The following is a 9,417-nucleotide window of genomic DNA, read 5'->3' as shown; positions in this document are numbered from 1 at the left end:
TTGCTTTGCCAAAATTCAATCCAATAGTCCGTAGAACTTTACTTATTCCATTTATGATTCTGAGTCGAATGAGAGGTACCTTCCACTCGAATCGGTGTGGTACATACTATCGCTCAGTGGTCGATTATACGTTTATGATTCTGAGTCGAATGAGAGGTACCTCCCACCCGAATCGGTGTGGTACATACTATCGCTCAGTGGTCGATGAGACATCGCTTCAATCGACTTATGCTTTGCTTATAGTTCTGAGTCGAATGAGAGGTACCTCCCACCCAAATTGGTGTGGTACATACTATCGCCCAGTAGTCGATGAGACATCGCTCCAATCGACTTAGGATGGTTTATGGTTTTGAGACGACATGAGAGGTACCTCCCACCCGAATCGGTGTGGTATATGCTATCACTCAGAGAACCAATCATTTATTTAAGGTTTTGACCCGACATGAGAGGTACCTCCCACCCGAATCGGTGTGGTACATGCTATCGCTCAGAGACCCGATTATACGATTATACTTATCATGGTTGATAACATTCAGTCCAATCGACAAATACCGTTATAGGCCGATGAGCAACGCTGAAACCGACGATTCCAAATAAGAATCACAAATATGAATCACATCCGCATTACTATGTACAAGCCGATATGAATTCACATAGCAAAATACGAATATAATTTCATTCGAAAGAGAACGTGTGCGATAAAGTACACACTCGTCTCTTAATTTCAAATTCACATAACGGATAAGAAACAGTTAACCACTTAGCAACAAATTCATGCACTTGACACTCACCAATACAAGAAACAAGGAAGTGTCCACTTGAAGGTTCAGGCGTTCACCGTGGGATCCTCTTGAAGGTCATCTTGGGTGCCTGAGTAATTGTTAATAAACTATCACTTATAAATCCCAATTATCATGGAAGGTCGTACACATGTACAATCTAGAAAATATCGTGAAGACGAGCCTAAAATCTTCTTGTAAATCAAGGTTTTAAGGTGGGGTCCAAGAACACAAGAAAATCTGATTTTTATCTTTAAAATCATTGGATGGAAGTAAGTAGGTATGAAATCATGTAAATTATTTTCCAAACGAACGACCGAAGCCGGACTGAGAAGGGACACGTCACAATCTGGCCAAGATTTGGCCGGATATCCGGTCGGATTCGAGGCAGAGAGCAACTGAATTTTTTTTCAATTTTCACCACCAATCCGGCCAACTATCCAGCCAAGAACTGGCCGGATATACAGCCGGATTCTTTGAAAATGGTTGCAGCGCAAAAATTTTTCAAAAGGCTAGGAATTATCGAATTTAGGGGCATTCTTGGAAAAATCATAACTCACTCTCTAAAAGTCCAAAATTGGAAAATTTGGTACCGTTGAAAACTGCTTCCAAAATACTAAAAGTTCCTAGAAAACACCTTTCCATGATTCCAAATGGAAGATATTCAAAATTTGGCTCAAAGTGGCTGTTTTGGAATGCCAAGACAGATTTGGGTTGATTTTCGGCAAAGTTTGGAAATTCGGTAAAATTCACACAATGTGAACTAGTCTCTAAAATTTGGAACTCAATTAGAGTTAAATCAAAGTTTTCAACACAACAAGTGGAATAAGAATTGGAGTTTTGAACACCAAGATATAATGGCTCAAAATCACTGAAATTTCCTCCTAAAACAGGGGTTTTCCATGTTTAAAATTTGAGCTTTGGTACTTTGGTTGAGCATCCAAATGAACTTGGAATGGCACCAAAATTAGCAGTATTATACTACCATATGAGAGCTATTCCACTGTAAATTTTCATGCAAAAATTCGAATGGAAAGTCAGTTAACCAAGTCATTAAAACTCCAAGAATTTCCAAGGCAAAACTGCCTTGTAGTTCCGTTTTCCTTTTCCCAAACGTTTGGCCAACAAAACATCTCAAATATGATTCATTTGTGTAGAAAATGTCTAAGAAATATCCAAGATACATTTAGTAGGTGATTGACACCAAGGATTTCTAATAACAAGTCCCAAATCAAGATTAGCTAAAAATCAGTTTGGAATTAGGGTTTTCTTTCACGAAAACAGTTCTGAAATTTGGCCACATCTCACTCAATTCAACGCGGAATTGAGCGTGGTCAGTGGCGTTGAAAACTACATTCATAAGGCTACAATTTCTTAGAAGAATCTTTTTAAAATTCTATGCACAACTAGCTCATAATTGAGTATCAAGTCGCAGTTCAAAACAGAGCTTCTAGTACAGATGCAAAACAGAATAGTCAACTTTACAAGGTTGGTACGGATCCCTCAAGTGGAACCAGGGCATGCATTTTATACCATTGGAAAACTGGGAATGTCTAGTTTCTAGTGCAGCAAACAACACTCAATTTCGATGTCGGAGCAAAAAGTTATGACCGAAACAAAAGCACTGCCAGAGCAATACAGGACACAATTCCAGTTTCGACAAATTTTCGAAATCTCAACATTTGTCCAACCAAATCAAGTAATTTTTTGATGAAACTTTCTACACAACCTATATTACACATATACATCAAAATCCAGTCATTTGAACTAAAAAAAATGCACTAAGGGTCACGGCAATGACAAGGGCAGAATGGGTAAAATTTTCCTCTTCACTTCCTTTGAACTTTCTTCAACAACACAACTTATTTTCACTAGATTAAACACTAATCCAGCATAAACAACATCAAATCTCATCAAATCAGTCCATCAAGACATAGTGGGATTTCATAGAGCCCACACACCAAATTTCCAACCATCTAAAGTTACCCATATGAATTTATGAGATCACAAGTGCAATATAACTTCCATTAATCAAGAATCAAGAGGTTGATCGTTGTATACCTTCTTAGATGGTTAAGGCAGAAATTTTCGGTCCAATGGAGCTCAAGAAAACCGTGCAAATGAAGCCCCTTTCCTAGCTTAGCTTGATCACCAAATGATTTGCAAGTTATGTGTGAATTTTGAGATGATTTGGACAAGCAATGAGCACGAAAATAGAGAGCTTTTGGTCTTGTTTCTTCCTTGGGGTTGGCTGGCCAGCTTAGAGCAAGAGAGAGAGAGTGTTTGGTGAAAAATGAAGCTTCCTTGAGAAGCTAAAATGTGTGGCTAAGAATGCCTCAAAAGTCAACTCTCTCCCCGTGTGCACACGCGCGCGTTTCGTGCTCGATTCCTTTCGAGTTTATTCACTTGTGCACTAAACCTCTATTGCACCTCCATTCATATTATTATTATTCACTCTTAATGGTCTAAAAATAAAGGTCTAAAGTCCCTCAATTAATCGCGCAAGCGAAAACGCGTATTTCCGAATTGTACGCGATAAAGTAGAATTTCCAAGAAATTTCTTATAATGATAGTATCACTAACTAATAATTGAATATTTAAATATAAAAATACCTATTTCAAGACTAATGTACAAGTCTCCAATTTTTCTAATTTATTGTATTCTCGAATCGATTATTGACTCCAATGCGTATTCACTATTCTCACTTAACGATCTTTCAAAAATTAAATTTTGAAACGAGTCATTTTAAAAATATAAGTGAGTCATAGCTCCATGTAATTGGGTTTAAAAAGGTTGAAATAAAATATTCGGAGTAAACGGGCAATTAAATATTTAAATAAGCTAATAATAGGAGTTTAAATAAATAAATTTGCGAGTCCTCACATCCTTCCCTCCTTAAAAAGAATTTTGTCCTCGAAATTCATACCTTGATTTATAAATAACCCCAAATACTTTCTCCTCCCGTGAACAATTTTCATCACTCCTAATTCTCCTATTCAAAACTCACACTTATTAAACTTAACTATTCTCAGGTGCCATTCATGATCTTATGGAGCAATAGAGTACATATACATATAAACCGTAAAATCAATTAAAAGCAAAGTACATTTTCATATATCATAAAAGATCATAATAGTTACACTAAATTATAATAAGTTCATCAAACCATTTCAAAAGAAAAGGGGAAACAACAAGATCAAAACATGCTAAGTCGCAATATACCACAAAAGGATGTCATCCCCTATACAAAAGATTACAACCTTTAAAAGTGCTAGTCTATGTTAGGGTAAAACCACAATCCCTATTTGTCGAGTGGAGTCAAATTCACCCCTACTCGTAGAGTTTCCACTACTCGGATCTCTCTTACAATCACCGGTATTAATTATTCCTTCCGGTACTCGATTGATTTGCAGTGGATTTAGCAGGTGATTGAGAATTTCCTTCTTCCTTAGAAGTTTTAAGGCAATTCGAAAACTTATACTCGATACTACTGCACCTCATACATTTCCTCCTAAAAATGAAGCTTCCTTGAGAAGCTAAAATGTGTGGCTAAGAATGCCTCAAAAGTCAACTCTCTCCCCGCGTGCACACGCGCGCGTTTCGTGCTCAATTCCTTTCGAGTTTATTTCACTTGTGTACTAAACTTCTAATGCACCTCCATTCAGATTATTATTATTCACTCTTAATGGTCTAAAAATAAAGGTCTAAAGTCCCTCAATTAATCGCGCACGCGAAAACGCGTATTTCCGAATTGTACACGATAAAGTGAAATTTCCAAGAAATTCTTATAACGATAGTATCTTTTTTTCTTTTTTTTTCTTTTTTTTTTTTAGAAATTCTTTTTATTTATTCATGGAAAATATAACCAAATATTCCTCTTACATAATCCTCAATTTTCTAATTGAAGGTATCCCTATTCTGTCCAAACGGATTGCCCCACGAGCCAACCTTGGGAATTTACTGAAAGTATCGTAAACCTCAATTTGTTTATCTGGATGAGATATACCCACATTGGATAAAGCATCAGCAACTGTGTTAGCCTTCCGATAGCAGTGCGTGAATCTAGGTGGATCATCTAATAACTGCCAAATCTGGTTGACGTATCTTCGAATTTTCCACGGACACTGAGTACGACGTTGAATGATCCCAATTAAAACCAATGAATCTGATTGTACACATATGTTTCCAAAACCGTTATGTATACAGATCTGAAGACCAATAAGAAGGGCACAAGCCTCTGCACGGAGACATGTAGTTTCTCCCAGATATGCCGAGAAACCAATCATTGGTAATCCAGTGGAATCCCGGAGTATGCCCCCACCTCCACCTATTCCTGGATTACCCTTAGCACATCCATCAGTGTTAAGAGTATACCTCCCTGTCTCTTTGGTTTCCCAGCGGATACCTTGATATACAACCGTACCCCCAGGTGCCTTTGACCAATCATACAATTGACAAAAGGATTGTAGTCTTATCAATTGTTTAAAATGTATTCCTACCATGGATTGGATTTCTGAGAAGATGGCTTGGCGAATGGCCGATGATTGCATCTGGACACCCTCAAACATTGCTTTGTTCCTTGCCTTCCAAATCTGCCAGCAAATTACACTAGGAAGAATACGGCAAATAATCCTTCGCAACTCAGAATCCTGTGAATTCAACCACCAATCTACTATGCGTGCTCGTAGAAAAGATCCTGAGAATTTTATTCCACATAACCCTCCAAAATAATTCCAAAGGAATGACGCAATGTGTCCATTGGAGAATAAATGCTCAATAGACTCCTCGGAAGGCTCAGTACAGCAAAAGCACTTTGACGGCAAATGGAAACCAAATTTACGAAGCTTATCCGGTGTCGGTATTCTCCTCAGAAGTAGTCTCAACATGAAAAATGAAACTTTCAAAGGTATCAGAGAGTGCCAAATGGAAGCAAATACCATAGACGTGGGTCGGGTCTGCCTAATGTCCCCAAAAGCCGAATGTAGAGAGAAATTTCCAGTTGTTGTGGGCATCCAAAAGACTTCAGCTATACTTCCTTCTTCTGGGACCATTTGTTCTGAGATGGAATAAGCAATTTCCTTTGGCAATGTGTGGTATAGAAGATTCAAATCCCAATGGCCGTTGTTTACGAAGTTTCGGAACGTCAAATTTGGGATAACTGGAACCTTTAGAAACAATGCACCACTCCCCAACCAGTTATCGTACCAAAAATGACACGCCCCATATTTGGCCACCCATAATATTGAGAGTTCCACTTGCCGGCTCACATTGAGCATCCTTCGCCAAATTGCCGAATCCGTTGGCCTGAGTTCTACCTGACAAGGGTGCAAACATTTACAATACTTTGCTTTCATGAAGGTCGACCACAGTGATGATTCTGTTCGGAATTTCCACCATAACTTGGAGGAAAAGGATGTGTAGACGTCACATAATCTCCCAAATCCAATTCCCCCTTCCTCAACTGGATAGCACAATTGAGGCCAACGTATCCAATGAAGCTTCGATTCCTCGGGTGAGGATCCCCAGAGGAATGCCGAGCATGCCTTTTCTATAGTTTTAAACACCGAGCTGGGAATCACTGCAGCTGACATTAGGTGAACTGGAATTGATGATAATACATGCTTGATTAGAATAATTTTTCCTCCAAAGGAAAGTAACCTTGATTTCCAAGACAGAATCCTTGCTAGTATTGCGTGACAAACTTCTCCAAAATAAGATGATTTGCATCTTCCAATGTAGAGCGGAAACCCTAAATAGCGTATTGGAAATGACTTGCAGGCAAACCTAGAGATGCGATCAAGCAGCCGTCGTCTTGCCATTGATACAGATGGATGAACCAGATAACAGCTTTTTTGTACATTTAGTAATTGGCCCGAGCATCTTTGATAATCATCTAACACTTTCATGATAGCCTTCAGGGAAAATGAGGATCCATTTGCAAATATAAGAACATCATCCGCAAATGCCAAGTGAGTAATAGACGGGCATCCATATGGAACTTTGAAACTCACAAATCTTGGTTGCATGACAAGATTATTCAGTGCTCTAGATAACACCTCTGCCCCTATAATAAATAATGCTGGTGATAATGGGTCCCCCTGACGGAGTCCTCTCGAAGACTTGAAAAACCATATGAGGATCCATTTATAATGACGGAAAACCAGACATTAGAAATCATTCGCCAAACCATATCAATGAATCTCTCACCAAAATCGAACCTTCTCAGAACATTGATAATATGACTCCATGCTACTCTGTCATATGCCTTAGACATGTCTAGTTTCATAACCACATTACCACCTCTATTCTTTTTCGCCATACCCGATATCACCTCCTGTGCAAGTAGGAAGTTTTCGGTTATATTGCGACCCTTCACAAATCCTGTCTGCTGGGGAGAAATAATTTTTGGCAATATTCCCGCCACTCTATCTGCCAAGATCCTTGATAATAGCTTGTTGAAGAAGTTACATAGGCGGATGGGTCTAAATTGAGAAAAATCTTGAGGATTTGGCACCTTTGGAATTAGAACAATTGAAGTAGAGGTGATGAAACGAGGTAGCTCTGCTCCACAGAAAAAACTGAGTACCGCCTTGTAGACATCTTGGGCGATTACTTGCCATGCAAAAGTAAAAAATTTTCTCGTGAATCCATCTGGGCCAGCAGCACTTTCTTCATCCATTGCCTTCAGGACTCTAAAAACCTCTTCAATTGAAGGGATTTCTTCCAACTTCACATTATCCTCTCCCGAAATCATAGGTGGAATGAGGTGTAGCATATCTGCAGATGATCCCAAAGAATCTGAGAAAAGTTCAGAGAAATAGGTGGTTGCTTCACTTGCTATATAAGCTTCATTGTCCACCCAAACACCATTGGCTTTTTTGATACGATGAATCATAGCTTGAGCCCGTCTCTGTCTTACTATCGCATGAAAATACTTTGAATTAGTATCTCCCTGTCGAAGCCATTTTACCCTAGCCTTTTGCCTCCAAAATTGTTCTTCAATTGATAATGCATATCTCAGCTCCGCCTGAGCCTTTTTGAGTTCAATCTGGCACTCCTCCGAATCATCTTCATCTACCACTTCTTCTGCCCGTTGCACCGCCATTTCTGCAGATCGCACATTATCGATCACGTTTCCAAAGTGTTCTTTGTTCCATGTCTGAATGGCTTTTCTTGTTGCCAATAATTTAGAACATAGAGCACGCATCGGAGATCCATTGACATCTTGAGTCCAAGCCTGGCGTATTACCTCCAAGAGTTGTGGTTTAGTTGTCCACACATTCAAAAATCGAAATGGACGCGGCTTAGTATCTGATTGAGCAACAAATGAGAGCTTTAACGGTGAATGGTCAGATGGGTGTCTAGCCAAGTGAAGGACAGAAATGTTATAAGAAAGATCCAGACATGCCTCGTTGACTAAGAACCTGTCTAACCTCTTTGAAATCCGAGCTCTACTTCGTCGATTGTTTGACCATGTAAAATTGGGTCCTGAGAAGCCTACATCAAATACTCCAGCCTCCTCCATGAAAGACAGAAATTCCACTCCTTCTGTTATAGCAAATGGACGACCTCCCCTTTTTTCATGAGGTGCCACAACAACATTAAAATCACCCCCAATACACCAAGGAAGAAAACTAGGCTTATCAGCTAACAATGAGGACCATAACTCACGCCTCTCGTCAATTGAGCATTTTGCATGAACAAAGGACAAAATTATTGGAGAAGGAATTAGGGGACTTTGTACATGTAGAGAAATATGCTGATCCGAATTACCAACAATCGAGCAAAGAAAAGGATTATTGTAGAACACCCAAATATCACTTGAACAATTAACAAGCACGTAATCAAATAATAGACGTAGACGAATGGTTTGTATTTTAGATACGTCTAACTTTGGCTCACAAATCACAACAAATTGGAGATGATGTGTCCGTACTAAATTGATTAATCTTCGTAGATTAGGTGCTTTAGCTACTCCTCTAATATTCCAAAAAATGCCATTAATCATGAGAAAGAACCTGGAATGAGTTTTTGGATGATGTCTCTGACCGTGAGCGCAAAATTCTGTCGGTTTGCAGATTAGCCCTCAAACCTTTTGTCCTTTTTTGTTTGGGATTACGGTCAGCCCCCCCTGATTGATCAATACTTGAAGAAGGACCTGATGATTCAGGCAAATTTTCTTGTGGGACACCCGGTCTGGAAGACAAATTTCCTGCAACAGTTGGTGAATTAACCTCCACTATCCCATGCTCTGTAGGACCGAAATTCTCCACTCCTCGCAACTCAACATAGAGATGCTCCAAAGAGTTATTGTCGGCCATGGACTGAAGTTTCTCTTTTGATGCTTCAGACGATGTAGCTTGGGTCCCTTCATCATTTCCATGGACCTGTTCTGAATGCTTTTGCATTAACAATTGTTCCCCAACAAGTGCTTGCTCCCTCATATGAGCCGTATTCAAATTCCCTTGCACATCATATGTTGTCGGCTTGGATGCAGCAACTATCACCACTTGGTGATCAGTATTTAGATGATGAAGAGAATTTTTGTCGGCCTTACTCTGAAGTTTGTCTGTGGGATTTATATTAGTTTCAAAACGGGTCCCTTGGTATTCATTCCCGTGGACCTTCTCCAGCTGG

Source organism: Coffea eugenioides, chromosome 10 (assembly GCF_003713205.1).
Source record: "Coffea eugenioides isolate CCC68of chromosome 10, Ceug_1.0, whole genome shotgun sequence".
Taxonomy (NCBI): domain Eukaryota; kingdom Viridiplantae; phylum Streptophyta; class Magnoliopsida; order Gentianales; family Rubiaceae; genus Coffea; species Coffea eugenioides.
The sequence above is the reverse complement of the archived record's forward strand: the minus strand, read 5'-3'. Positions refer to the sequence as shown.